The 27,623-nt window shown below is 39.2% G+C and overlaps 1 pseudogene across 1 annotated transcript in view; it reads right to left on the minus strand.

Annotated features, from left to right (window-relative positions):
* Positions 1-27,623, minus strand: part of LOC306655723 (nck-associated protein 5-like) — a 251,924-nt pseudogene that overhangs the window by 39,904 nt on the left and 184,397 nt on the right. Inside the window, exons 6-8 of the transcript XR_013767021.1 lie at positions 11,797-11,960; positions 7,312-9,615; positions 6,423-6,606 (exon numbers count right to left, since the gene is read on the minus strand). The product of XR_013767021.1 is annotated as a nck-associated protein 5-like (transcript). The remainder of the gene's footprint in view (positions 1-6,422; positions 6,607-7,311; positions 9,616-11,796; positions 11,961-27,623) is intronic.

Here is a 27,623-nt window from a genome sequence, read left to right on the forward strand (position 1 = left end):
ATGAGATTTGCCCCACCGGAAGATCAGAGCTATGGCTTCCAGGATTATCCAAGATGGCTGCTCTCCCTTCCAAATGTGTTGGCAAATGGGGAGCTGCAGCTCAGGGGTGGATGTGGTCAGCTGGAGGTCCTGGAGACAGGATGCAGTTGGTCCAGCAGTGGTCCTGGAGGTCGGGTGTGTTTGGTGTGGTTGTGGGATCCAGGAGGCCGGGTGCAATCAGTCGGTCTGGGTTCCCGTTGATAGGGTGCAATCAGTTGGTCTGGGGGTCCTGGTGGTAGGGAGCAGTCAGTTGATGTGAGGGCCCCAGAGGCAGGGAGTGATCAGTCAGGCTGAGGGATCCTGGAGACGGGACTCAGTCAGTCTGGCAAGGGTCCTACAGGGCCTGGCTGTTGTCTCAAAATGGCAGCAGCCACGTGTAAACAAACCTGCAGGTACTGTAACAGTGAACTTCCAGGCAGCAGCAAGCAGCTGGTTCTCCACTGGCGGTCTGCGGTCAGTCTGCTGGCAGCTGTCGGACGATCGGGAGGTGAACCTCAAGCATTGGGTGATGGATAGGGGTAAGGCAGGTGATGGACACCCAAGAGGCAGGCAAATGGCAGATGATAGATGCCTGACAGTGAGCAATCTCCTCTCAAAAAAGGCGTCGATATGCTGGCAGATTGCAGGTGATCACAGCAGACAAATGGGGTAAAGAGCAGGGGATCAATAAGCAGCAAAAACTGCCTCACCGAGAAACAGATATCCTCTGCTTGAATCTGGCATTGCGGAGCGACAAGGAACGCAGCCTCTCTCTAGTCCGCCATCTTGGATCTCCAAGACATGCTCTGTGGGCACCTCCACAGGAAGAATGTTAGAGAAGAAAGAATGAAGGGAGTGAAGGCTTCAAGCAGTTGCTTCTAAGAGTGAGCTTTTAAGGAAGACAGAGAGGAACAGCCCTGTGAGCAGGAGCAAGGTGCTGATGTGCTTTCCAAGCTTCACTTTACTCAGGGATCTGTTTGTGGCAAGGGTACTCAAAAATCCAGTAGGAATGGGATCTCCCCCAACCACCTTAACTTTCTATTAAGAATCTATTGAGAGCCTTCTATCCTCATTTATAGATAGGCACATCAAGGAAATCTATATCTTCAGTTCATTCTAGTCTTTATGGCAATCTGTTACATATTCACTCCCCACCTGTTAATGTAAAATGGTATTTCTTTGGGTTATTCTAAAGTTACCCATTTTTAACTTACAAAGGTACCCTCCTGAACTGTTAGAATATGGGTGAACCATCATCTCTGTCAGCCTGTGAAATTCCAAACTAAAGAATCAAGAAATTAGAAAAAGTTTCTCCTCTTATAAAAGGATAACAAGCTCAGAGAGGGCTAGAGATCTGTTCAGTCACACAGGGTTTTAGTTTTAGAATGGCACTCCAGAACCCTATTTTTTGCTCGAAATTCATTTTTCAAAGTGCCCTGTATATTCACCCTTCTCAGACTGTCTCCAAGACTTCCATTTCTTTCTTAGGGTAGGGTGGTTAAATATGGAGGCAATATTCCAAGTATTCATTTGTGGGAAGCCATTCATGTTTAGCAGAATAGGCTTGGTTGAGCCATGGGCTACAGAGGTCTGTCTCCCAGGAACTGGCAGTCATGAGAGACTGTTTCAGACAGCCTGGGGTAGGTTACCCTGTACGGAGTTGGCTCACCATCTGAGAAAATGCTAATTCTCTAAGCAAATGGTTTCCCTAACTCCACCCCATCCTGTTCCTCACAGAAGAAGCCCTTTCCAGTCTAGGACTCTTTACCTTGTGGGACTATAAATAAAGGTGAAGGTGGCTTCCTCCATCTTGTTGGAGGCCAAATTTGGTATGACCTAGTCCATCACAACCCCTTCCATTTGAGAAGATTATTGATTCTTGTGTTTATTTGATAAGTTTTGGGGTAATTAATTGATAGTCGGCACCATTCTTTGACAGAAACTCTTTCCCTCATCAATGCAGGATGTGGCAGAAGAACCCCCCACATTCATTAATCGTAAAGTTTCATTTTAAGAGTAGCAAAGATTTTCAGAAGTGTGTGAAGAACTGCTCTGCCTCCCTTCCCTACAGTTCCCTAACCCTTCTGTGGAACTTCACTACCACCTTTCTCCAATTATCATTTAAGAAAGGAAGCATAAGCTATCATAGAGTCCTACCTTTTATCTTTTTATCAGAACCTTTCTAGGAATTTATGCACTTAAGAGCAAATTCTAAATGTGGCTTTTACAGATTTATCCAAGGAACTGGCCCTGTGGACAAGGTCCCCAGTAATTCCAACTATCCTGGACTGGTTGATTCAGGATGGACAGATGACCCATAGGGGATGTTTTTAAATTTGAAAGGGACAGATGAAACACTGGCACAAGAATGGAAATGGGGAGTGCCCTATAATGGCATACTCCACAGGTCTATTATCCACAAACAGATTTCAGTGTTAAGTAATGAATAATTTTTTAAATCCATTTGCCTATGCAAATGAAGGGCATAGTTTATTTTGGCAGCAGATTCCCCTTGCTAATTTGTTTTCTCATAGGAACAAATTTAATTTTCATTCCTGATCACATAGCTGCTGGGTTATGGGAAACTACCAGAGTAAGGGGCTGCCAGGTCAAGATTAAAAGTTTGCCAAAGATAGGCAAGACCAAAACAATCTCTCCTGGTAGAGCCCTAGGAAGAATGGCAATGGCCACTAAACCAAAAACCTAGCAAGTGTTTGGCTGGGAAAAGACTGGTGGGTAGAAGATCAGAAATTTCTCTGTCATTGCTGTCCCAGGACAGATAAGTCTGGTACTCTCCATTTGAAAAGCAGTAGCAGGTGACTCATAACTAACAAGTAGGGGCTGTTGGGGTTTGAGTGGGCTGTAGGAACTCTGGATTCCTTTTAAATATGCATCTCTAACTCTTGTCCATTTTTAAGGGCTCTGTCGTTGCAGACAAGAACTGCTCCAAACACCTTCTTGTTACAAGTGACAGTCACATTTCACTGCATCCATCATATTCTACCAACTCCTACCACTAGGAAGGACAGGAAGAAATGAGCACACAGAAGATACAGAGGAGAGGGGGAGAGGATATTCACCACTGATTCACACATATACATGATTTTACAATTAAGCCCCATATTTGGGGACATTCTTCATTTGGAATCTTACACATATTTCTTCTCTGGATCACCCTAACTCTAATGTCTTTCCAGGAAAAGTTTTTTTGTTTTGTTTTGTTTTTTGTTATGTTAAAGTTCAATTAAGAGGAAAAGCTCATAATGAATCTATGGCAGACAGGGAGTGATCCTGGGAGGGAAAATGAAAAGGCATAACCTTTGGAAAAGTTCGTTATTTAGAAAACTTTATAAGAGGAGGGCAACATAGCCATGCTTCCTATTAGCATCAAAACAGCAGTTAGAAGATAATCATTCAATTATGGATTTTGCAGAACTTAAGATGATAACAATTTGTGTAATTATTGTACTATTTGCTGCTATTTCATCATGAGGGTCCCATTTTAATGGCTGGTATTAGATGATTTTTTATTAGAAGATATGACTTTTTTCAGGCTATGTGACACTTGGGTAAAGCATACCCATAATTTAAATTAAACACTTATTAAATGACCATCTCCCTCCTGTGCATGATGAAGGTACATGATCTCATTAACTTTGTTAACAATTTTTATTTTTGTCCAGTGGTGTTAAATAGGAACCTGGAACTGTCTTCCTTTGAGACTTCTCATTTCAGAAAATTATCTCAATGCACAGGAAAAGGGAACTCCCAGCAAGCAGAGTACATCTGTCTCTGATTCACTGACTTAATGCTGAGGCAGTCTTTCTAGGAGATGTCTAACCTCCTCTTTTATTTAAATGATATAAAATCATTTTAAGTTCAAAGTAACATGGTCCCTGCTTTAACTTATGCAAAAATTAGAGCAAAGTGGTCTATAAATGTTGGCAGAAATGGGGATATAAGCCTCTATTAAGGTTCTGAAAAGAGTAAAAGATTTAATTCAGCAAAGCATTACTGGGACTTTGGCACATGTTTTAGAATGTATCTTAATACTAAAGAGGGATATGCAGTTACTCCTGAACTAAGTGGTTTGCTATATAAAGAGATTTTATATATGTATATACACACATATATGTATGTATACACACATACATACACTAACACATATATATGGGAATAATCTATTATAACTATACATTAAAATAATCAAATGTCTTAGGACTCTCATGATTAAAGATCATAGTCTTAAAAGGGCAAGAAAGGACAAGGAATACATTATGTTATAAGGCTTTGGAATGGTGGTTTTGTTCAGGAAAAAAGTATAATATGCAATGCATTATTTACAGCTATATATCCAAAAGAACTACTATAAGAAAAAGTATTTGCAACACAATGTAAAATAAGCAAGAGACCAAATTTACCTTGAGCCCTAGTGGGGGAAAATTCCTTTAAACTCTGAGGTTCATGGATATACATATCAATATGTTAAGGTATCAGAATTTTGAATCTAATCTTCTTTCTACATACACTGATAACATATAATAAATGGGGTTTCATTGCAATTCTTGTACTAGTCCCAAAGCAATGTCATTTCTGAAATTAGTAATTTTAGTCCAATCCACACAGATGATTATGAAGATCAAAAAAACCACTGCATTTTACATTTTAAAAAATGGACTAGCTGGTCATCTATCCAGGTTGATAATGTTCTTCTACATGGAAAAGCTTCTCAGCATGACTAATTGCCTCTTGCAGCTAACTAGAAAAATTACCATATCCCTATTGAGTATGTGTATTCAGGGTGGTTAGGGAATCTGTACTTCACAGAAAATAATAAGAGTGCTTCTTGCAGATATTCTGGAAAGACCAAAGGACCCTTTTTACTACTTGGTGAAAGACTGCAGACCAGCGGAAAAGCTTGGCAAATTACTTAGCATTAGGAAGTAATAAGAAAGTAAAAATGGGATTGTAAAAGCCAAACACATGGTCTTTTTGTATTTTTGGTACTTCTGTACAGTGAAGATATACCCTAAGCTGTCAGAGCCATATTAAATGGGGCATAGTTAAATGGAGTGCCTCTGATAAGGGGCTCTGCTGGGCTATCAGAGTTTTCCATCAGCTGGATTGAATTTCTGGCATATTGCACATTTCCACACGTTCATTCTCTCTTTCCTTTCAGTGACAGTACAAGGGCAGCCTTAGATATGCTTATAATTTGTGGTTTTATAATGCAGGGGACATCTTTCCGTTTTCAAAGAAGGAATGATACCACAGGAGCAAGGAGCAGAAAAGAAGGGAAAAAGAAACAACTTTCACAATAAACATAGTCCACACATGATTTCAGTCTGAAAGACTCTACGGTCCTTTGAATTCAAAATGTATCTGAGTATAAAATTTTAAATGTTCATTGGTCTCCAACTTAACTGTGTCTGTGAAACTCTAAGGAATGCTAAACATTAATAAATACTTCTAAGTAAGAATGAATAACTAATAATGCCAACCATGTTTACTTTTAGAATATTGCTACTCTAGAACCCTACCAGAAAAAAGTACATAATCACTTCATATTTCAAGTTTTCCTTCAGAAAATGGTAGCAGGCATTTTATAATCTTTTTATTAGAGTATGAAAAGATATAGATAAGGTAATTCTGTAAAGAGAATTTTTTTTGTTTAAGTGCTTTAAAACTTATTAAATGGAAAACGAACACATCAAGTCAATTAAACTAGCATATGAAGAATGTAAAGTGAATCAATTCAATTTAAGGTAACTTTACAACAAAAATATGACATCCTAGGGAAATACAAAAGTGCCATTTTATTTATATTTTAAAGTAAGAGTACTACCTAAGTTTTGGACCTCATCAGTGGAAGACTAAATGAAAAGGCTCTAAGTTCCAAAAATATAATTATTAGTCTTAATGCTTTCTGTCCAGGTAGAATGAACCAGTACAGACAAATTTCACAAAAAATGAACATTGTTTAAATCAAACCATTCAAGTAGCTAATGCTCTCTTAAATCGTTCAGTGCTTTTATTTTTAAAACTATACTCATTCCTTTTTTGCACTGGTGTTGGAAGGCATCAGAACTAATTTTCAGCACAAGGGATAATTTGAAGATTATGTGGGTGGCACCATTTGGCAACACTGCACTTCTATCATACTATTGTTCTGAAAGTAGCGGTGAGAAAAACAGCATTCTTAGAGGGAGCTATTCTCAGTCATGGTCCAGTTGCTATCTTTCTGCCACAGCGATTACCAGGATTTTTCTATTTTTTAAAAATCTTTTTCACTTTCTCTGTCCCTTGTAATCTCTAACTCATGTATTATTACCACGGAGTGGAAAGAATCCAGCCAGAACATCTCAGAATGAAGCACCTTACAGCAAGCATGGTGGCATACTTACCAGGGATTCTCTGGGTGTTACCATACCATATCAGCTTTGGTTTTGACATTTTTTTTTGTGGCTTCCTTGAGTGCTGATAGAGCTGCTGATGAGACAGGAGCCCTGGGAACTGCCCTTTAACATGTTCCTGCAGGAAACATTATTTGATCCACTCTCTGTCTGTTGAGCTCCATTCTTATCAACTCTGCAGGTAGAAAGTGATTCCTCTGATAAATTACATTGCTCCTCTTCAATCACTCTCCTTTCCTCAATCCTTTAATGTCTAAAGTAACCTCCATGCAGCTCTTTGTCTTTAAACCTTTGAGTGGTAAGTGTTACTCACTAACCTTGATCAAATCTTCAAATATGCCAGTAATGTGTCAATGTAGATTTGATGCTATAATAATTTATTTTTTATTTTTATGATGCTTGTGGGGAGGGGCATAATAAAAACCACTGAAGAGTAATTGATGAATACACTTATGGCTTAAGGTCAGCAGAAAAAGTAATTATTTTTGGAAAGTTTCTAAGTATACGTTTGCTCAGTACAATCACTGAAATCTGCATACTTTAAAACGTATGTGTAATTTTCTTCCATTTCATGCCATGTGGGTACACTCATGGTTTCTTATATAGGTTGAATTTCTATCAACCTTGATAAAACTCACCATTCTTTAATTTCAAAGACCATTGGCTTGGTTAACAAAGTATCGTGAACTAAATTATCATTTTATTGCTAACTTTTATTTCATTGTTTAAATTCCGGATAATGTATAGAAGACTGCTACTATGCATTTCTGCTTTTGTGAAAACCGTGTTTGACTAGCATTTAATGTGTGGGAAGCAAAGAGCTCTCCTGAAGAGGAAGAGCCCTCCTTCTACATTGCTGCCCGCTTTCCCAGTGAGTTACCTGTTTAGGAGTTCCGTCATAAAGTTATCTTTTGCTGAACGTGTAACAAGGCTGGGTCTGTTTCTGGGTTCCAACTTCATTTGGTTGTAAATATCTGGTGATGTTTACAGGTTATTTTTGCTTTGTGAACCACCCTCAGGACTGTCTTCTGATGTGGTGGCCCTGTTGAGCTCATTTTCGATTTCACACTGTAGTTCAGACTTCTTCTTTTCTTTTTTTCTTTCTGATTTTAGTTGTTTGTTTCCAAACCCCAAGACTTTTGCATCTTTATTTTCCACTTTGGTTTTGGACACATCCATTTTCCTGCTACTGAGAGCTGGAAGTCTGCTCTTCCAAAAACCAAACCAGCTGGCAAAAGAAGGCCCTGGCTTTGGCTTTGCTTCCACAGAGGTGGACTTTGTCTGCACTTGGCCCTTTTCGACATTTTCCTGAATGCACAACATGATCTTTTCTTTGATTGTGGGTGAGAGGGGGGCTTCTGGGCTCACAGCACCAGTCTCAGTTTTAGAGGCATCTGGATGCCTTCCAGAAGTTTCTAGCTTGGATGTCTTGCTTATTTCCAAATTGTTTGGATGCTGGGTCCTCCCTGGGGCCTTCAGGACTTGAGGGCAGTCTGCTGGGGTGGGTAGGCCCCTGCAGTGGTCACTGCCTGGTTCCCTAGATACAGTCAGGTTGGGGTACTCTCCCTGGGCAAAGGCCTGCTGGTGTTGCATTCCAGATGGGGTGAGAATCCCTTCAGGCTTAGGGGGGATCCTCAGGGGCAACTTGCTGGGGCTCCCATGCTGGCTGCTGGAGCTGCCTGTGCTCCCTTGGGAGCATTGCCTGGAGAAGGTGTGCCCCAGGGGCTTCCCAGCACTGAGGAGACTCTCAGACGTGGGAGCAGAAGAGGTCTTGTGTGGCGAGCCTTCGGTAGCGGCATTCTGCCGGGTAAGAGAATTGCCTCTCTCAGCAGTGTTGGTAATAATCTGAGATCGGATTTTGCCTGAACCTTCCATGGGGGGAGTAGAGGGCTTTTCTCCTGAGCGGGAGCTGAAGCTCTGGCTTTGGGCTTTGGCACCATTCATGCCTAGAGCTGGTTTTAGGTGTGGTTTGCTGGAGGAGAGAAATCTTTTCACTGATCTGCTTTCTTCTCCATCTCTCCCATCAGCCCCAGGAATGCTATTTTCCAATGATTCTGGCAGTGCTGTTTCCAGGGGAAGTCCTTCTACTAAACTGTCTGACCCTTGTAAACCCAGTGTAGAGGTGTTTCCTTTACTTCCTGCAGTCTCAAGCCTTGCTGGATTCCTGGAGTCCTTGGGTTTAGACTCACCCACAGTCACAGAACTTTTAGAGGCTTCATTTAAACTGTCTTTTTCATGTTTCCCTGGCACCGTGGAACTTTTCCTGAGCAACTGGGGAGACTTCATGAGAACTTTGAGTCCCACTGGGAGACGAGTTTTCAGTCCTTTCTAATAAGCATTATGACAACCATATGGGGCACTATGGCTTTTGGATGGGGAAGAGGGACTGTTAACCTGAGATGATGATGACTCACTGGCCTCTAAGAAGGAAGTCTTGGGAGATGCAAGGACACCATCATTCACTTGTCCTTTTCTTCCTGGAGATACACTTTTGGAGGATATCTCCAGGGGCTCATGGACGGAAGGACGATTCCTGGGTGTCCTTAACCCTGTGTCTGTGTATATGGTCCCAAGTGTTTGGTGACGAGAAGTTTTGGGGACACCTCTCTTTGGAGAGACCTTTGGAGGCACTGAAGACATCATGGCAAATGAACTAGGGGGGATGTGAGCAGGGCATCTGGTGTGAATCGGGGTTTCTGTGGAGGGTGGAACATGGGTGAAGACAGGCTTTTTAAAAGCCATGGAGGGTTTCTTTCTCTGCACTTCTGTTGTGGCATGATGAGAAGAAATGACAGGAGCAGATGTTCATTTCAGCAGTGGGGTCTTGAATAGTGTCCTTGTTGTGTCATTGGGAATCCTGATTTCGGATTTGGCAGATGAAGGCGGTGGCAGATAGTCATAATTGGACCTGACCAGTAGGGAGAGTGACCTGCCTGGAGTGGGTGGTGGGGAAGGAGATTTCATTCCCACATCTGGTCCAGAATCACAGTGTTGACCCCTTGTGGGAGGGTCTCCATTCTCACAAGTCTCGATGAGGGGCCTTGACCGTGACCCTGGAGTCCGTGTCTTAGAGCACTGGATCCAGTCCCTTCTGCTGGACATTTTGGGGCCATGGGGAAGTTGGACAGGATGTTTTGGAATGTGTGATTCTGATCGTACATTACAGAAGGGCCCTGGGCTCAGTCTTCATGAATCGTGAGAGTTCAATTCCTCCAGCCTGTTGTCTTACATTTTGTTGTCTGAGTAATCAGGGCAGTGGTAGCTAGCTATCTAGGGCTGCCTCTGCTGGTAGCTGTGTCTCCTCTTCAGAGAAGGATTGTGCCTGCCTCCTGCCAGGTGACCCAGAACTAAGCCTCAATGGCCTCTTCACACTCTTCTTGGCTTTTGGTGACAGTTTATATCCTGTCTTCCCCAAAGTACTGGGGCTTGTAACTTCCTACCTACCCCTTCCCACTGCACCTATCAAATGATACCCATTTTTACAACTCAACTCAATTCTCAGGACTCTTAATGCATAGGCCCCCTTTGCCCAGTTATCATTCATGTGTGCACCTCCTGCAGAGAGGCTGGATTAATATGACAGGAATCTAGATCTTAGAAGATGGGCTGGAGTGAGAATGAATTCTGGGCTCTTTTGGCCTTGAACTTCAGTGTCTATATATGATAAAGGATAATTCAGGAAGTGGGGAAGGCCTGTCAATGCAATGTGCAGCAGGTGGGCGAGGGAATTGGGCAGAAAGGTGTCTAAAGCATTCACTGCATAAGATAACAATGAAGACCGAACTGCTACTGGCATATGGTAATGCTTAGGAACTTGCAGGTGTTGCTGCTTTTATAAAAAAGACATGTATGTGTATCTTGCCTCTTCATCTAAACCATAAGTTCACAGTTGGCCTACAGGACCCTGTTTGAAACTTCCTGGTATCCCATCATTATCTGATGCCTGACATGCCAGTGGTAAAATAACTGTAGTGGGAAATAACCAAAGTGGGTGCACTTTGTATCAGGGATTGCCCACAGGATTTTCTGGAAAAATGTACTAGTAGATGACCTTCTTGTTCATTGTTTCCATCTTTGCCATGTTTACCTATGTCTGTGACATGGTGTCACATGTTAAAGGAGGGCAGAAAAGAGTAAAAGTAACAGAGATCTTCTGATGGTCTCAATGGTATTAACAGGTACTATGCTATACACATTTCATGCATTATCTCATGTAATCCTCACCATTCTTTGAAATGAAAAGAAATATCATTATCCTCATTTTCTAAATGGGAAATTTGGCGCACTCAGGTTTTAGTATCTTGCTTAGGGTCACTCAACCAATACAGCATCTGATGCTAGACCCAAGTCCCAGCCATTTTGCTGTAAAGCCAAGAAGAGCCCTGACAGCAGAACTCTCTGGAATATGCAGAACACTAGAATCCCACTGAATATAGCTGTCAATAGATAATAATTATTGCTAAAATTCTTCTTTGTCACAAAATGCATATTGGTTCCCACTGCAACATTATCTTAATTATGTTTATTTCATTGGCAAAATTCATCCTGTTTTCCCTATTCAAACTATTTTTTTTCAGTGTGCATTTTAATTACTGCCTTGAATGACTCATATATTTTAACATCTTTGCTGTGAGAAATGCGGTATGAAACCTACAATTTTATTTAAAAAATAGAGAGACTGAAGCCAAGAGTTTCTTGAATAAGAATTGCATACTTAAAAAAATCCCTGATCTTAAGAACATGTTATAGATGGGATGCCATTATGTCTTTATGGAAGTTTAAAGTGACTGCATTCCACTGAAATTTAATTTCAATTTAACTTGAGAATATTTACCTTTGGTATAGAATATCCTGTATATACTAATAAAGTTATAAAGTAAAATTCTAGTGATTCAAAATGTTCAAGTCATTTATTTAAGCCTAACATTTTTCATTATGTATTTAAATGGCTCTTGTGTTTTTTCAAGTTATTCTTTTTATGTCAATGGGAGTTAAAAGCCATACTGGTTAAAGTTTTGCCAAATAAGCACAAAGCTAACCCTAGCTAAAGAAAAAAAGTGCATAGCCCATGAATTTTTAAAAGTTCATACATAATATATCATAAAAGTAAGATGAATAATATGGGACATGGGCTTTAATAAAAAGCTCCTTGACCATTTCTCAGAGACTTTGAGATGTAATCAATACCCAAGAAGGTATCTTGGGGACAAAGCCAAGATTTATGACATTTTTGCCTAGAGTGACACTTTCTGCTTACTATATAAGCTGGGGGACATGATATTGAATTTCAGAGAACACAAGAAAGGAAGGTATTTTTATCTGCCTGACAATGCTTCAAGGATGCACTTTATGGTTCAGTTGTGACATCATATTTGATGGAAGGAAAATAACCTGAACAAGTCCTCTGAAGGCAACTGGGGGACTCACGTGCAGCTGGACATCGGTTCGTGACTGCATCAGACTTCGGCTCCTTACCACCTCTGAAAGCAAATCTCCAGATGAAAGATCTAAGATGCATGAATGAAGTTTCTAGGAAGAGCCAAGCATAAATATGGAATAGCCATTGTTTAACTGTTTGTTTTAAAATCCTGCCTTGAACAGCTAAGTCTCAAAAGAATCGACACTTCTGGATCAGAGAATACATGCCCTAATTCAAACAAGTTTATTCCAGTTTATTAGTGTTCAATATTTATGTATGTATGCAAATTGCATTTTGTAAACAATAATCATACACTTTACAGTCTTTCAGTCTGCCTTGGGAAACAGTACAAAAAATAAGTAGTAGTTGGAAGATTAGTAGGAAATATGTGAATATCTGCAATACTCTTACCTACTAGTGTGAAAATTAACTTCTGATATTCATAGTAAAGAATTTAGTCATCAAGTTAACCTAAAAATGTTCAATAATGGTTAAAATCCAAGCAAATAATTACAAAAATGACCTTATTTCTAAATAGCACTGATCTTGTGAAATCTTCCCTTGGACACATTTTAACTCAAAGTCATTAGCGTCATCTGTTAGCAACAATTAATGTGAATAGAAAATTGCATCAGGGATCTGGGGACTCAGAAGATTTTATGCATTAATATTTACGTGCTATTTGATTATATATTGAATTCTTTATTTCAGTTTTGCTTGGGAGGACTGCTAAAACAGGGACATTTCACTATATTAATCTTTATACTAATTACTAAGACTTTTTTGTGAACATTAAATTTAATCAGTTTAATTGCAAATACAATAAAACCCGTGATTTATCTCTAATGTGCCTGCTAGGCTGGTGACATTTTAAAAGTGGTACTTGTACCCTGGTTTGTCTTGGTTACAACTTTTGTGACTTCAGACACTAAAAATGTCTAATCAAGTAAGAAAATAAGCATTCCCCCCTCGCTTCTGAAAAGTTTCTCTACTCTTTTTCCATCCTGGAGAGGCTCTGCTGCAGAGTGAAGCTGATAATCATCTTAGATTCTCTGCCATAAGGTAATGTTAAGATCATCTCAGAGAACAGGGGCTGTCTCAAAGGTCATTTTGTCTCAGCAGAAGGATGGGATGTGATATGGCTATGCTCCATCCTTCTGCAGCAGTCTATTTTTGGGAGATCAGTTCTTCTTACAAGTGGAGCTTCACTACTAGCCTCATATTTGTACCTCTGTTCTCTCAGTCCATGAGTATGTGGAGGTACTTTCACAAATAAAGGGAATACATCTAAATCTGGCTGCCTGTTGCTTTGAAAATTAAAATTTTCAATGGGGCTAAAACCTCAATAGGTAACTAGATGAATGATATTGTTTCTGGACAACTTGTATAATCTGTAAACTCGCTCTAGATTCTGAGTTTTCTGGGAGAAAAGACAGAATTTCTCTTACCATTTAATTTCTAGGACCTGTCACAATGTATTATACTCAGTAAGTACCCAGTTAATGTTCATCACAGTCTATAAAGGAAAAACTATGTCATTAGATTATCCCTACCTGTATATAGGTTTTAAACATTGAGAGAGTGCCAGAACAATTATAATGCTTTAAGACCCAAGAATACATTTATCAATATGCAAACAGTAGAAGTAGTTATGGGAAATGATATTCAACAAAAGAAATGATGATTTTGAGTGGTATCTTATGTGATTTGGAGGAAGAGTCCTATAAAGATATCTGACTTCTTATTCAGTACATGATTGTACTTCACTCCTTTTTCTAAGATATATGATGTCATCCTTTCACTGACTGCATGAATATATGTGTATAAAAACCTACTTTCCTAAATGATGCTACATTTCATTGTTTTTTATCAAACTGGTCATTTCCTGCCTTGAAATCAGTAAGGTTTTTGTGGAGATGGAGGAGGTCCTGGAGCAAGAAGTCAGGGCACCTGGGTACCAGCCCTGTCAAAGTGCAGTTTGGTTTCATGGGCTTTCAGGAATGTAACTGAACCTCTCTGTGTGAGATCCCTCACCTACTACAGAAGGATGGAAAAGGCTGCTTAATCCAACATCAAAGGAAGGGAAACATGGTCATAGCAGGAAGAGGTGGTATATAGGAACCCATGTGACCTTAATCCAGATTATTTTCATAATTCAGATTCGGCAGTATGTAGTTTCTTTGTAGTATAATAATTTGCTGTTATAGCATCTGTGTATGTGAGGTAAACACAAACTGACTCAGAGAAAATAAAATCTATTTCTGGCCTAAGGTTTTAGGCAAAAATGGTAAGTATTCCTTCACACAACTTAGTTCAATAATCATGAGTGTTCACAAGCCCATGGGTGCTATACTTACTACAAGACATTTTTTTTAAAAGGCTTATATTTTCACGTCTATATATGTATGCATAATAAATATATTCTCAAAGAAAAACATATGTATATGTGGGTGCATAAAACTACTTTTGTGAAGCCATTATGTAATCTGAGCTTAATTCTGATCTTGATACAAAGTAGTAGGATGTTTATGTGGACAATTCAAGTCACTGTCAGAAAAAGATTAAATAAGAAAGCATGGCCTCTTCAGGCCTCTCCTGCTTAGAGAGCAAATTACCCATCACACACCTAGCCATACTTCATGTTCACTGTTAGAGTCCATCTGGATAAAATCTCTTACCTGAATAGCTTTAAATTTCAAATGTTTAACCTGAAAACCCAGAAGAATCCTAGATATAGGCATGTTTTGCTTTAGACATGAAAGGTAGCAAGTTCACTCTAAAACTGACCTAGAATCATTTGTTACTTGATTCTAGTAACTGAGGTTGGTTTCAGAAATAGAATCTGAGTCTCCCATATGTCCAAACTAGTGAGAGATCCTTTCCTCAAATGCTTCCTTTAAGGGTGACTGTCTCACTCTCCCTTTCTGTCAGACTGGTCCCACCACATTAGGAATATGTCCCTCTTCTTTCTGAGGTGATGCCTTCATCCACCTTTCCATGGCATGCTATCCCTGCTCCTGCTCTCCTAACGAACCCCTGCCCATGTTTCAGAACTACATTAAAACCCTACCTGGAAGGTTACATATCCTCACTAATGCGGGTGGGTTCTCTCCCATGATGGATTGCATTGCTCCCTCCCTCCACCCTTTATCTAATGTACCAATACTTGACTGCTCCTATTATAGGTTCTATTCTCTCATGGATCATCAGCTGTATGAGAACAAAGGCTAATCCTAAATTTTCACTTTGTCTCTGAAGCCAAGACAGACACACAGCTGGACTTTACTCCTAGCCTTCTTTGCAATAAAAAATGGCCATGTGACATAGTTAGTTCTAGCTCATGGAGCATGGGCAAAAGTGATGTCTGCCCTTTCTCCCTGGTCCAGGAACATCCCCATACATTTCTATGTGATCTGTTCCCTTCCATTGGCTCAATGCAGTGGACTCAGCACAGTAACCTTACAGGATACATGTTCAACAGGGATCAAACCTGGGGAAGATAATTTGGATTCCTGAGTTACCAACTGGAAAACAACTCCACTAGGATCAGAAATAACTCTTTTGGAAGGTATTTTTGATCCTAGTGTAATGAGGAAGAAATCAGTTTACACTGGGTTTGAGCCATGATTCATTTGGGGTTTGTTTGTTAACACTAACACTGACCTTGCTGACATTGCCAACATGGCACAGCCCCCAACAGGAATCTTGCCACTTTTCACTGTTATTCAGCACTTGATCCAAGAGAAGGAATACCAGCAGGCATCCCTGGTCACTCCCTATCTTGGTAAATAATCCATTCACCATCTTGCTGAGCTCTGTAGTTCTCCACCATCTTGGATGCCTGCATTTTTGGAGTTGGTCTTCTTTAGGGATTAATCTCCTTCATAAGTGGTATCCTGGATTCTGCTTTTATTTACTGGATGAGGAACCAACATTACATTGGCCTGTCTCTAATTCAGAGAGTTCATCCCACCTCAGGGCTTCCAGAAAGCTTCCTAGGGTACCATTCCTGCTCCTCCACCTCTGTCTTAGACTGGCCTTCCATCCTCTGCTTCATTCCCTTTCACCCCATCACAAGGGAAGCAAACCTGGAGTGGGTTCTTAAGAAATCCTCTCAGCATCTTTTGATATTGCTACCTTCTTATGATTTCCTTTCTGGATATCTTCTTTCCAGGGGTAGAAGATAACTGTGGCAGATTTGGTGTATCTTAAGAGAAGTGCTTTAAATATGGCTCTGAGTTAGACACAACCAGGTGAGAAAGATTTGTTTCTTCTGTTGGGTGAATAGGGAAATTTTCTTCATAGGTATGTATAAGAATTGTTAAAAGTTCAAGGAAATTTCCTGAAATAGCTCAGTCTGATGGATATAATTTCTCTGTGGAAGCTTTACTCACCAAGCAATCTTAAAAATATTAAAACAAGTTTTGCCTTACTCACATAGTAGACTTGAATTTTTGCCACACTCAGAAATGTGGTTTTTCATCAGCCCTTCAAAACCCCATCAAGAGAGGTTGTGGTAGATTCCTGGGTTCACATTTTACGGGTTTCATTCTAATTTCATTAAGAATTTATTATAAAATTGAATATTATATAACTGTATGTTATATAACTAAGTATTGTATGGTCATTCCTTAAATTCACAAAAATTTGAGCCCAGGATAAAATATTTTTGGATAAAAGCTGATGTTTAATTAATCATGCCATTATTTCCATTTTGAGATACAAAGATAAAACACAATAGCCTCATCCAGCCATCCTGCTAACAGGACAAGAACAGTGAGCCTTTCCAATGTTCTAGAAGACCTTCAAAAACTAGGTACAGGGTTGAGGATGTCACTCAGATGTAGAGTGCTTTCCAGAGAGCACAAGGGCCTGGGCTTGATCTTCAGCACAAAAACAACAATAACAACAACAACAAAAGAAAACTATATGCATCATGATTTGATCTTACTCCAGAGTCTGAAATTTTTATAACTTATTTTTAAAGCTATCCACAATAGTTCTTGCTGCAATTATTATTCTCCCTGGAAAACTTTCAACATGCCTTGCATGTCAATCTTCAGATGCTCCAGTGAATTCTGTTTCACTCTGGATGGTGTCTTGGCAAATGACACGGGTCTACACCCCCTTTTCTACTTCTCTGGGATTCAAGGTTATAAAATGCTTTTGAAAACAATTATTCCACAGCTGTATTCAGAACCTTCTTCAAGGGTCCCTGCTACCATGACAACCTGATTATGCTGTGGCTGCCTAAGGGAATGGCATTTCATTTGGTGAATAGGAATTTTATGTGAGGTCTCTGCGGTTTAGGCTGATGACTGGAGTATCTCCTACTACTCTATTTGCCATGGTTCCATTAAACAGCCCTGAGGACCTGCAGGGTGAGAACCAGTGGGAAGATGGATGAGGATGGAAGCAGCAGACCTTCCCTTGGGAGCCTCCACTCTAATCAGTGCAACAAGAAGCATTTATGAAGCATCTACTGTGTACAGGATCCTGACTATGAATGATGAGAGACTCGAGGATGCTCATCAGTGGAGCTTATGAGATCAATGAACCCAAATGTGCAACTAGGGAAAAGACACAAGAAATTTTTAAGGAAGAGCATGCAAAAGAAATCATGGTAGAGTAAGGTGACATAGGGGTAGGGATATGAGTGGGGTATACTAACAGTACAGTAAAATACATGCACGATAATTTTCTGTGCATTGTTCTTACTGACAAGCACCCCCCACCCCCAATCTCTTGGTCTGAAGTCTTTACACAACATGAAAAAGAATCAGAAATATTTCAGATACAGTATAACGGCACAGTGACAGGATAGTGTGAAACTGGATGTAGGATTGGGGCTTCCAAGGTAGGCCTGTGGGATGTGTGGGCAGGTAGAGAGTCATTTCCTAAAGGTGATTCAGGTTTGCTTGTAGTCTGAGGATGGCTGCAGCTTCCCTACTGTCTTTTTCTATGAATCTGATCTAAGGGAGGAAATGATTCAGCACAGCCCCAGCCTATTCTGGGATCTAAGAGATGCAGAAGTGCCTTGAAATTTCCATTTCTATCCCTAATTACTTTAACAGGTACTTTAATAAGTGCTTTCCAATTGCCCCTGCTGTTTTGTAAAATTATCTATGCTGGTTTTACATTTTTAATCCAGTTTTAGTTTTAAAATGTCCTGACTTTCTGAAGCTTTTGGCCTTTTGTATGTAGGGGAACAAGTTTTCCTTCTGACTATCTGAACTAAAGAGATTAGAGGGGAATAAAAACAAATGACATTTTTTTTTTTCAGACCCACTGATGGTCACTGGTTTTCAATGTACTGTTCATCAGGAAGAAATGAATGAGCTCTGGCTTTGTTGGGGGAGGAGACACTGTGTGAAGCCCCTCCCCTAAGTTCATTTTGTGAATCTTCACACTGTCATGGAAGAAGCTGCTATCATGGTTTTTAGGGATGAAGAACCCATGATGACAGAAGCTAAGGAAGAGATCCAAAGTCACAGGCTATATATATTTCAGGAAGTGGTACAGCCAGGATTTTCTCCCAGCTCTGCTTCCCTTCTACGTCCACACTTTCTACCACATCCTGCTGACTTGTTCCCCACATCCGTTCCCTGGTGCCTTTAGAAGGCGTATCCTGGGGAAGATGCTTTTCACACAAAGCGCTGAGCCCTCCCTTTCAGAGCATTCCTTCAGCCAAATGCTGCTGCCTTGGCAATTTGCCTGCCTCAATTCCTCTTTAGAGGCAGATAATTGAGAAAAAATAATCATAATAACCCAACAATAATAGCTGTGAACACTTACTGAGCTCTGATTCCCACAAAGTATGTGTTTCACATATATTATCTTTTGAAATCCTCAAGCTGCACAGTAAGGACCATTATTATCATTCCCACCTTATAGATAAAGAACTTGAGGTAGAGCGTTAAGAACTATTGTCTGAGGTTACATAAATAGTATTTATCAGTCTGACTACAGATTTTATACTCTTAATTCTACCTAATTAAATCTGGTTAATGATAGTCTGTCATAGACAATTTCCTAAAATAATAATACAAATTAAACAACAAAACAGACTGCACAGAATTTAACAGGAAATAAATACTGCCCCATTCAATAGATCTTCCCTTACTAGACTCAAACATAATTCACTCACTAATTAAAAAATATTTTCCTTATTAGTATTTCATTATCATCACTGTTGGTATTATGATTGGCATTGTTTATGTTGTTTCCTTCATGGATCTCTACACTTTTTCCAGGGGAACACAATTCTTAATGTAAATCTGGACATAACTGAAAACTAAAACCCAGACCAACAGCAGCAAACACTTAGTGCTAACAAATGCCTGGAACTGTGGTCAGGATTTATATCATTTCTTTCTTATTCAATCCTTACTATCACCTCACAAGGTAGAAAATGTTATCACCTCCATTTTTCAGATGAGAAAACTGAAGAAGAGGGGTCAAATACCATAAAGTCAAAGATTTAGACCTGGACATAGACTTCAGGATTGTCCCTATGTCACCTCATTCTCTGTACTATGTTGTCTTATCCAAACTCCAGCATTGGGCTAGAAGAATGAGCACACAGTTTCTGCCACCTGGAAGGACAAGCTGCCCAGGGCCCAGCAATGGAGTATACCACAGGGGACCTTTCTCCAAGGGAAGTCACAGCTAAGGTCTAGCAGAGCTAAGAGATCTTACAGATGAGAAATGATTACTCATTTCTGATCAGCTGGCTTTTCTGATCAGCTCTACAACAAAGTACCATCTAATTGGTGGATTATAAACAATAAGAATTTAGTCCTGTCAATTTGAAAGTCTAAGACTAACCATTGGCAGAGTCAGTGACTGGGAAGGGCTGTGTACTAGTTCTCATGGGGTCTCTTCTCTGTGTCCTCAAAGATAAGGCCGCTCTCTGAGGCCTTTTTTATAAGGGTACTACCACATTATAAAAATCACCTTCCAAAGTTCCCACCTCTAATACCATTTGCCTTGGGAGTCAAGATTGCAACCTGCATTTTGGGTAGATGCAAACATTCAGATTATAGCAGGGACCAAAAATGAAAGCAAGGTCCTTGTGTGCAGAGCCCAATCAAAGGTCCAAAGATGAGAGAGAAAGTGACACTTTTATGCGATGAGTTCAGCAAAACCACAGAATTAAATTCAAGGGAAGGAAAGGTGAGAGAGAAATCTCAGGAAACAAACTTGGGTCAAGTAGCAGTGAGCAAGACCAAGTGAATTTGAATCCATTATTCTCTCTATAATACATACTTTCCCCTCTACTCCTTTGTCCACCTCAAATTTTCCCCCAATGCTAGACCTAGCTAGGGCCAATACCCTTATGGATATCCAAAAGAAAAAGTCTGGAAGTGGAGATAATAGAGGGGTATATGAGAGGAAAGTTATACACAATGAACATTCAAACAGCTTTTATACCTTTGAGCATGCTTATTTCTTAAAGGAGTAGCATGGGGTTCAATTTAGAGTCCACAATTTGCTAGAACTGTGCAAAGAACACTCTGAAGATCTGTAATCACTAATTCTCAAGACATACAGTGATCTTTGTGTGATGTCAAAGGGTTCCATATTTGATACATATGGGTAGCAAGAAGCCATGTCCCAAAGTAGGGGGAGAGGCTGATCAACAGGTGCTAAGAACAGTGGGGCACTATATAGGAATAAGAAATTCTGGAGGGGCTGGGGTTGTGGCTCAGTGGTAGAGTGCTAGCATGGGTAAGGCCCTGGATTTGATTCTCAGCACCACAAAAAAATAAAATAAAGGTATTGTGTCCACCTACAATTAAAAATTATACATATTAAAAAAAATTCTGGTGTGCTATGGCATAGTAAGGTGACTAAAAACAATGATAATATATTGTATTTTTAAAAAGCTAAAAGAAAGGATTTTGAATGTTTTCACCTCAAAGAAATAATTAACTTTGGAGAAGATAGACATGTTTATTCTGATTTGAACACTGCACAATACATAAATGTATCAAAATATCACATGGTACCCCATAAATGTGTATAATTTTATGTGTCAATTATAAAAATGCTAGTCTATCAAAAAAATAGAAATAAAAGAAGAAAGAGAGAGGAAAAAAAGAAAGAAACCAGCCTGGGCCCTGCTTTATTTTTTTGTACTACAAAGAGGAGACATTAAAATCAAAGATTATCAGTTAACACCAGGAGATAACCTCCAAGGAAGGGGAAAATGTCTTCGTGTTCTGGAGAAAAAGAAAAAGATGTAGAATTATTTATAAGATGGGTGGTTCCTTATATTATTAAAGGAACGATTAGGACAGATTGAAATTCTGTTTGGGAGATTATATAACCACTGAGACCTTCACTGGCTGCAAGGTTCCCTCTGCAGCACGTCACAGCAGGGGGCTGGGAGAAGAAGGATGGGAGTGTTCAGGGAAATGGCTTTGGTGATGTGCACTAATCTGCACTTACTGCTGGGCATCTGGGTTATACAGGACAAGTTGCTGGGGTCCCATTCATCTCAAAACATTTGCGCAGATGAATGACGTAAACACAGTTTCTGGCTGAATGTTCAATAAAAGCCCATTGTCTCACTCCCCTGGACAAGTAACACCACATTGTGCATTTTCAGGGCTTCAGCTTATTACTTTAGTTTGCTTTATAGACTTTGTTGCTAAAGATCTGCATCATAGCTTCCCAGTAGCTTTGTCCCCAAGTAGTTTTTAAAAATCCACTGTTACTTTATTCCAAGGTAAGAAATGCCTCATGGTATTATAAACAAGCAGGCTGAAAATTGTTATTTATGTGGCTTCCTAATAGCAATTTGAAATGTAGGGCATAAAATTACTAGCTTACAATATTGTTCAATATTAACAGTGGGAAAGGTAATATGTAAAACAGACATTAAAGGATTAGCTGCAAAATACATTTCACTAGGTTAAATCATTTTTTGGCAAATAACAGTTTCCAGCTATTACATAGGATTCATCAAGTCAAGTGGATTTATTTTTATTTTTCTATTATTTGCCAAATATATTCTCTGCTTAAATTTCAATTTTGTAGGATTTTTTTTTCCCAGACATATTAGGGGAAACTCTTGAAACAGAAACTGAGATAGAAATGATGCAAGAATTTGAACTCACTCCTGATTCCCCAGCAAATCTACTGAGTGGGCTATAAAGACTCCACTGTAATATCTGAAAGAAAAGTACATGGATATAATATTACAAATATCTGCATGACAGATTAGGGAGTGACAACTGCAGCAGAAAATTCACTGAAAAAAGGCAAATCCTTCACGAGACATACAACAATGTTCCCACTGTTCTTGTTTAGAATTTAGATGCACACAGCACTTTGTTCTCATCAAGCACATCTGGAGTTTGGTAAACACTAAATTTGTGAACTAGCACCAAGAAGAAAGGTGAAAAGAAATTTCTAATCTCCTAGGGTGGAAATGGTAAAGTATTAAGAAGATACTCGATGCATAAATATAAATAACATAATCTCTCTGTTTTCTTCTGAGACAGTTGCCAGTTATCGTAATCCTAAAATTATTCCGTCTTTGCAAATCCCTAAAGATTTATTAATTTTCATAAATTGCTTTGATGGAAACTTTCCTCATAGATGCACAGTAATCTTCCTGAGCTTTCCTTTCATTTTATATCATGGGCAGCATTCAACCCCAGAGAATTCCAAAAGTGAGTTCTTTTTTAAAGGAATTGGTTATGGATCTATAAATAAGTATTACAAACAAATGAGCACTACAGAGAAAAGAAATTGCCCTAAGACTTGTTTGTGCAACTGTGAGAAATTCACATCCCCGAAAAGTAATTATGATCATAAAATTAAGGGTTTGCTTTGAAGACTTGATAGTAATCAGTCTGTTTTAAAGATAAGGCTTTTTTCCTTGGACTGTGGGCCAAAGATTACAAATACTTCTCAAATGCCCCATGTTAATAATTCCACAGGTTTCAAGATATTTACTACATATAAATCTTTATTATTTCCTTCAGTTGTTTGACATTGGATGGTAAATATCTTTTCATAAATGGATCAAAAACTAATGAAATAATAGCTAGATCCCATGGTGCATGCCCATCATCCCCATTACTCAAGAGCCGGAAACAGAAGAATTGCAAGTTTGAGGCCAACCTGGGCAACTTAGTGAGACCCTGTCAAAATAAAATTGAAAAGGGCTGAGGGTGTAGACCTGTGGTCACAGGCTTGCCTTGTATGTAATAAGGCCCTGCATTCAATCCCAGGTACCACAAAACAAAATAAAACACCATGAATAAGATGGCCTCCAACCTGAATGCATAAAGATCTGGTTAAAATATGAATCACTTTCTGGAAAAGCCAATGACTGAGTAACAGCAGATGTCACCTGTGCCAATGTATCACGAAGCTCTACCCTGGAGCAAAGTCCAGAACACAAGATGTGGCTGTATCCCTGGAATACCAAAACACTTCAACTGACTGGAGTCCAATGGATACAAATGCTCAATTAGACAGCACATTTAAAACAAAGAGAATAATATCTATAAAACTAGTTTTTAAACTCCTGGGTTTAGCTTCCCAATGCTCCCTAACTCCCCAACCAGGGAAGCAGGAGATCATGTGACCCCAGGTGATACATTCTGGGATTTAAATTCTGGTTTTGTGTGACTTTGCTTTTTGAGGGCAAGTTACTTCACATTTTGAGTCTTCGTTTTCTTTAGGGATAATAAGAACAATAGTAACTCCCAGGGATTTAGTGAGGACTTGAAACTTAAGACAAGGTACTCTTAAATTCATAAGGTTGGGAAAAGGATTTAATCCATTAAAGGATTTGAGGTATATCAGATGTTTGAAAATGTTAGTTAATTTTAGGACCAAGGACATAACTTGTGGGACCCAGTGCAGGGGGCCCTTTGTAAAAAAGATATGTAGAATTTCCAGATGGTGACAGCAGAGCATTACATCAGATGGGGCCCTCCTAGGTCCCTGTGGGATTGCAGTCCTGGCTATTACCTTTTCTGGTTATCATCGGACTGTAAATGATATCCCATAATCAATGAAGGAGCTAGTTATGTACTCTGTGCTGAGCTTACTGGAGCTAAGTGTGGACTTTGGAATTTTAGTATAATTGTTCAATAACAGTAGAATGTTGTATTGTGGTTTTTGTCTGTTTATCCTCAATTGATATCAGAGCCAAGTGATGCCTCCTACTATATACTGAAAGTATAACTTGGAACAGTTTCCTAATATGAGAATCATCTCCATTGAAGAATTACCCTCTTGGTGGCAAATTCCAGGAAGTGTTAAGTCAAGTACCGGGTGCCCAGCTGAGGTAGGACAGATACAAACAGCAAGGGAGAGGGAATTCAGCTTTGCCAGTGCTGAGTCATGGTTGCTTTTCATTCAGAATGTCAGGTGCAGCTTGCTCTAAGTACCTGCCACTGTTAGTATGTTTCCTTTCCTGTCCCCCACAGGAGGGTAGCCCATGCCCTGGAATATGCTTCTGCCCAGACAGGGAGTAGAGGTTAAATCTTCTGCTGAGGCATCCCATTGGCCTCCCTCCCAGGATGGCCCCCGTGGAAATGAGCAGAACCCGTGTCTTGTGTTCACATCCTTCCCTCTGTTCACCTGATGTTCCTGACCAATCTTCAGCAGCTCCACATGCCTTAATACTCCAGTTTTCTTGATCCTGAAGCTGATTTGGTGACATTTGTCCTGTTGCTACCCATGGTCCCTAACATGACACAGAGTTAGGACCAGTTCTGAGTAAAATCCTGGGCAGACAATCTCTCAAAATGTATGCTATGGCAGATGAACCCTTGAGAGTTCTACCCCACACAACCTTTCCCGACTGGTCCATGAGAAATGACAGTCTTCTTTTCTGCTGCACAGTGGAGTCATGGCCCCTCAGAGATAAAATCAAATGAGAGCGTTCACTTTCCCCTGTCTCCCTCTCCTTGAACTTCAATGTCTAACCATAATTATTAAGTATAAGAACAGCTGTTATACTGTCATCATGTGATACTTGTAGTACATAACTTACAATATGAAAATTTTTTAATGATTTCTTTCTTATTGTTTTTTCTCAGGACCAAGATGAACATGTCAGGTGGCACCAAAGTACCCTGTTTTTGTTCAATGGAGTGCTTGTAAGAGTTTTAAATTCCTATTTACATTTACTTCTCAAATCTGTCACTAGACAGTAGAATCACCTAAAGGAATTAGGTAGTTCTCAATACGATCTCATTATTGACATTTATGTTGATCAATGTTGGCGCTTACAGAATTGGAATCTGCAGATCAATTCCCTTATTAAATTATTTCTCACTGCTGCCATAATCATTTTATCACATAGGCTGCTGCTATCAAAAGCTGCTTTATCACTATGTAATGGGACAGGTTGAATGAATTCCTCTAGTATGTTACAAGAAATAAAGAAGTTTTCCTGGCTTTAAGTCTTACTTTTCTCAAGTCTTAAATTTCCCTGATAATTACATTTATATGGTTAATTTGAACTTATTCTCCCTTAAATGTATCCTCCATGAAAACCTGATGGTGCATTGTAAGAGAAATGTTCACCATAATCCTTGAAACCATTTTTCTTTTCTTTTCAGACAGTTTCAGATGTCAGATTTTAAAACAGGTACTATCCACATGGTTGTCTTGGCCACAACACTTGGATAAGGAAACTCTGCAGAGAGGGAGAGAGGCAAACCCTCTCCCATGCTACTTCTAGCCCCATGACCAAGGCTGTGAAGTCCAAGAAAGACCAGTGTATCTCCATAGGTCCCACCCTGAAACACGGGAACACAAGTCAGGATCTATGCTTTACTAAGAAATGGTTACAAAAGACACCAAATATGAAGTATATTCATCCAAATATTTTCTACAGGTTAGCATTACACTATTCCTAGGAGGCATAATACAAATAATACAAATAATTGTCCTCGACTCCACACAGACTTATGATTTCTGGGAAATTGATAATATACATTCTCAGGGGTTCTTAACATGAGATCCCATGGGTCTTGCATAGAATTCAGGGCATTTGTGAACTTCAAGAGAAAAAAATGCATCCTTAATTTTACTAAACTTCAAGTAAAACTTCAGCACATCCTACAGGCATCAAATTATCAAGGTATAAACTTGTGAGACTTTATCTCCAACAGAAATCACACATTATCATTTAAAAACTGTGTCAGACCTGCCTATTTGAGCTTATTTTATGCTTTAGAAATGTCATATTTTTTTTCAATAGTTTGGTGACTATTCTTCTATATACAGTTGGCACTCACATCTGTGGTCACTGCAACCATGATTTTGACCAACAATGGGTTAAAAATATTTGGCAAAAACCTGCTTCTTTACTGAATGTGCACAGAAATGATTTTTTTCACTATTTCCTAAATAATCTAGCAACTATTTACATAGTACTTACATGAATCAGGTATTATCAATAATCTGGAGATGATTTAAAGTTTGCAGGAGGATGGACTTAGGCTGTTTGGAAATACTATGACATTTTATGTAAGGAACTTAAGTATCTGCAGATTTTGGTATCTGTTGGGAGTTTTGGAAGCAATCCTCTGTGGATACCTAGGGAAAACTATAAATGGTTTCCTGTATAATTCTATGTCTTTCATTTTGTGTATTTAAAAGCATCATTCTGAGAAAGGGAACATGGGCTTCTTTGGGATATGAAAAAATGGTTCATAGCTAAAAAATGGTTACATACCCCAATTAACTCACTGCTCCCCAACCTCCCATTTCATGCTGCCAATGATGTGGAGCCCTTCTATTGTTATGCTGACTTTTCAGATGTGTGAAAGAGGATGGGTGGATTTCAGCCAGACAGTATCCTGCCATTTGCCTCTGGAACCTGGAGGCACAGCTCTGTTTGGATAAGAAACTTACCTTAATTTGAATCTCTACTGAAATAAATCAGTTTTCTTTTCATTGCCAAGGTGAGCACTACAGTTATGATTGTTATGTATTGTTGCAATCTATACTTTAATGGCATCTTAACCCTGTGGTTGGCTCACAGAGAAACTGCTTTCAAACTTCAAAAGTCCATTAAAACATATGCAGATGTCTGGAAAATTAATACCATTATCTAACTCTCACCCTTTGCCTGTAGGAGGCAAAGAAGAGACAGGTTTGTGAAAGATATTAGAGATCAATACACAGTCATAAAGCAAAGAGCTGTCCTTCCAGGGATTGCAGGTGGTGACCAGTGAGAAATCTGACAGTGCTTTCGAAGAGACTTCTCATTAGATTTTTTTAAAGTCATTCACTCAACATGTTAAAAATTCAAAGAAAAAATGGGATGGGATGAAACGTGTAAGAAAGAGAAAGAAATAAAGATAATTTTCTGCCACCCTACTTCAATTTGGGTGTTCAAGGTCCCCAACTCTGGAGTGCAAGTGTATTCATTGATTCACATGACAGAAGCTGAATTTGTCAAGGTTGATGTTGAGCAAGTTAATGTCTGTGTTCAAAAGTGCTTTTGCATTTTGAAAGACTTAAGCTTTACATTACCATCTGTAAAATTCTTGGCATAAGAGATATTCTCATAGGCAGTTTCAAGACTTTATAAAGTATCCAGGATCACAATTATATTCTTTTCTTCATTTTATTTCCAACATATTTTATTCTATAAGTGTTCCAGGAACCCCAATAAAATTGAAAACATGATGATTTTTTTAAATCAGAGAATGGAATCTTTATGTTTTTATTACAGGATTTTCTTTTCTGGAAAATGTTCTTCAATTTTGAAAGAGGACAGAGAAAGT

This window comes from Sciurus vulgaris, assembly GCF_902686455.1.
Source record: "Sciurus vulgaris genome assembly, chromosome: 3".
NCBI lineage: Eukaryota > Metazoa > Chordata > Mammalia > Rodentia > Sciuridae > Sciurus > Sciurus vulgaris.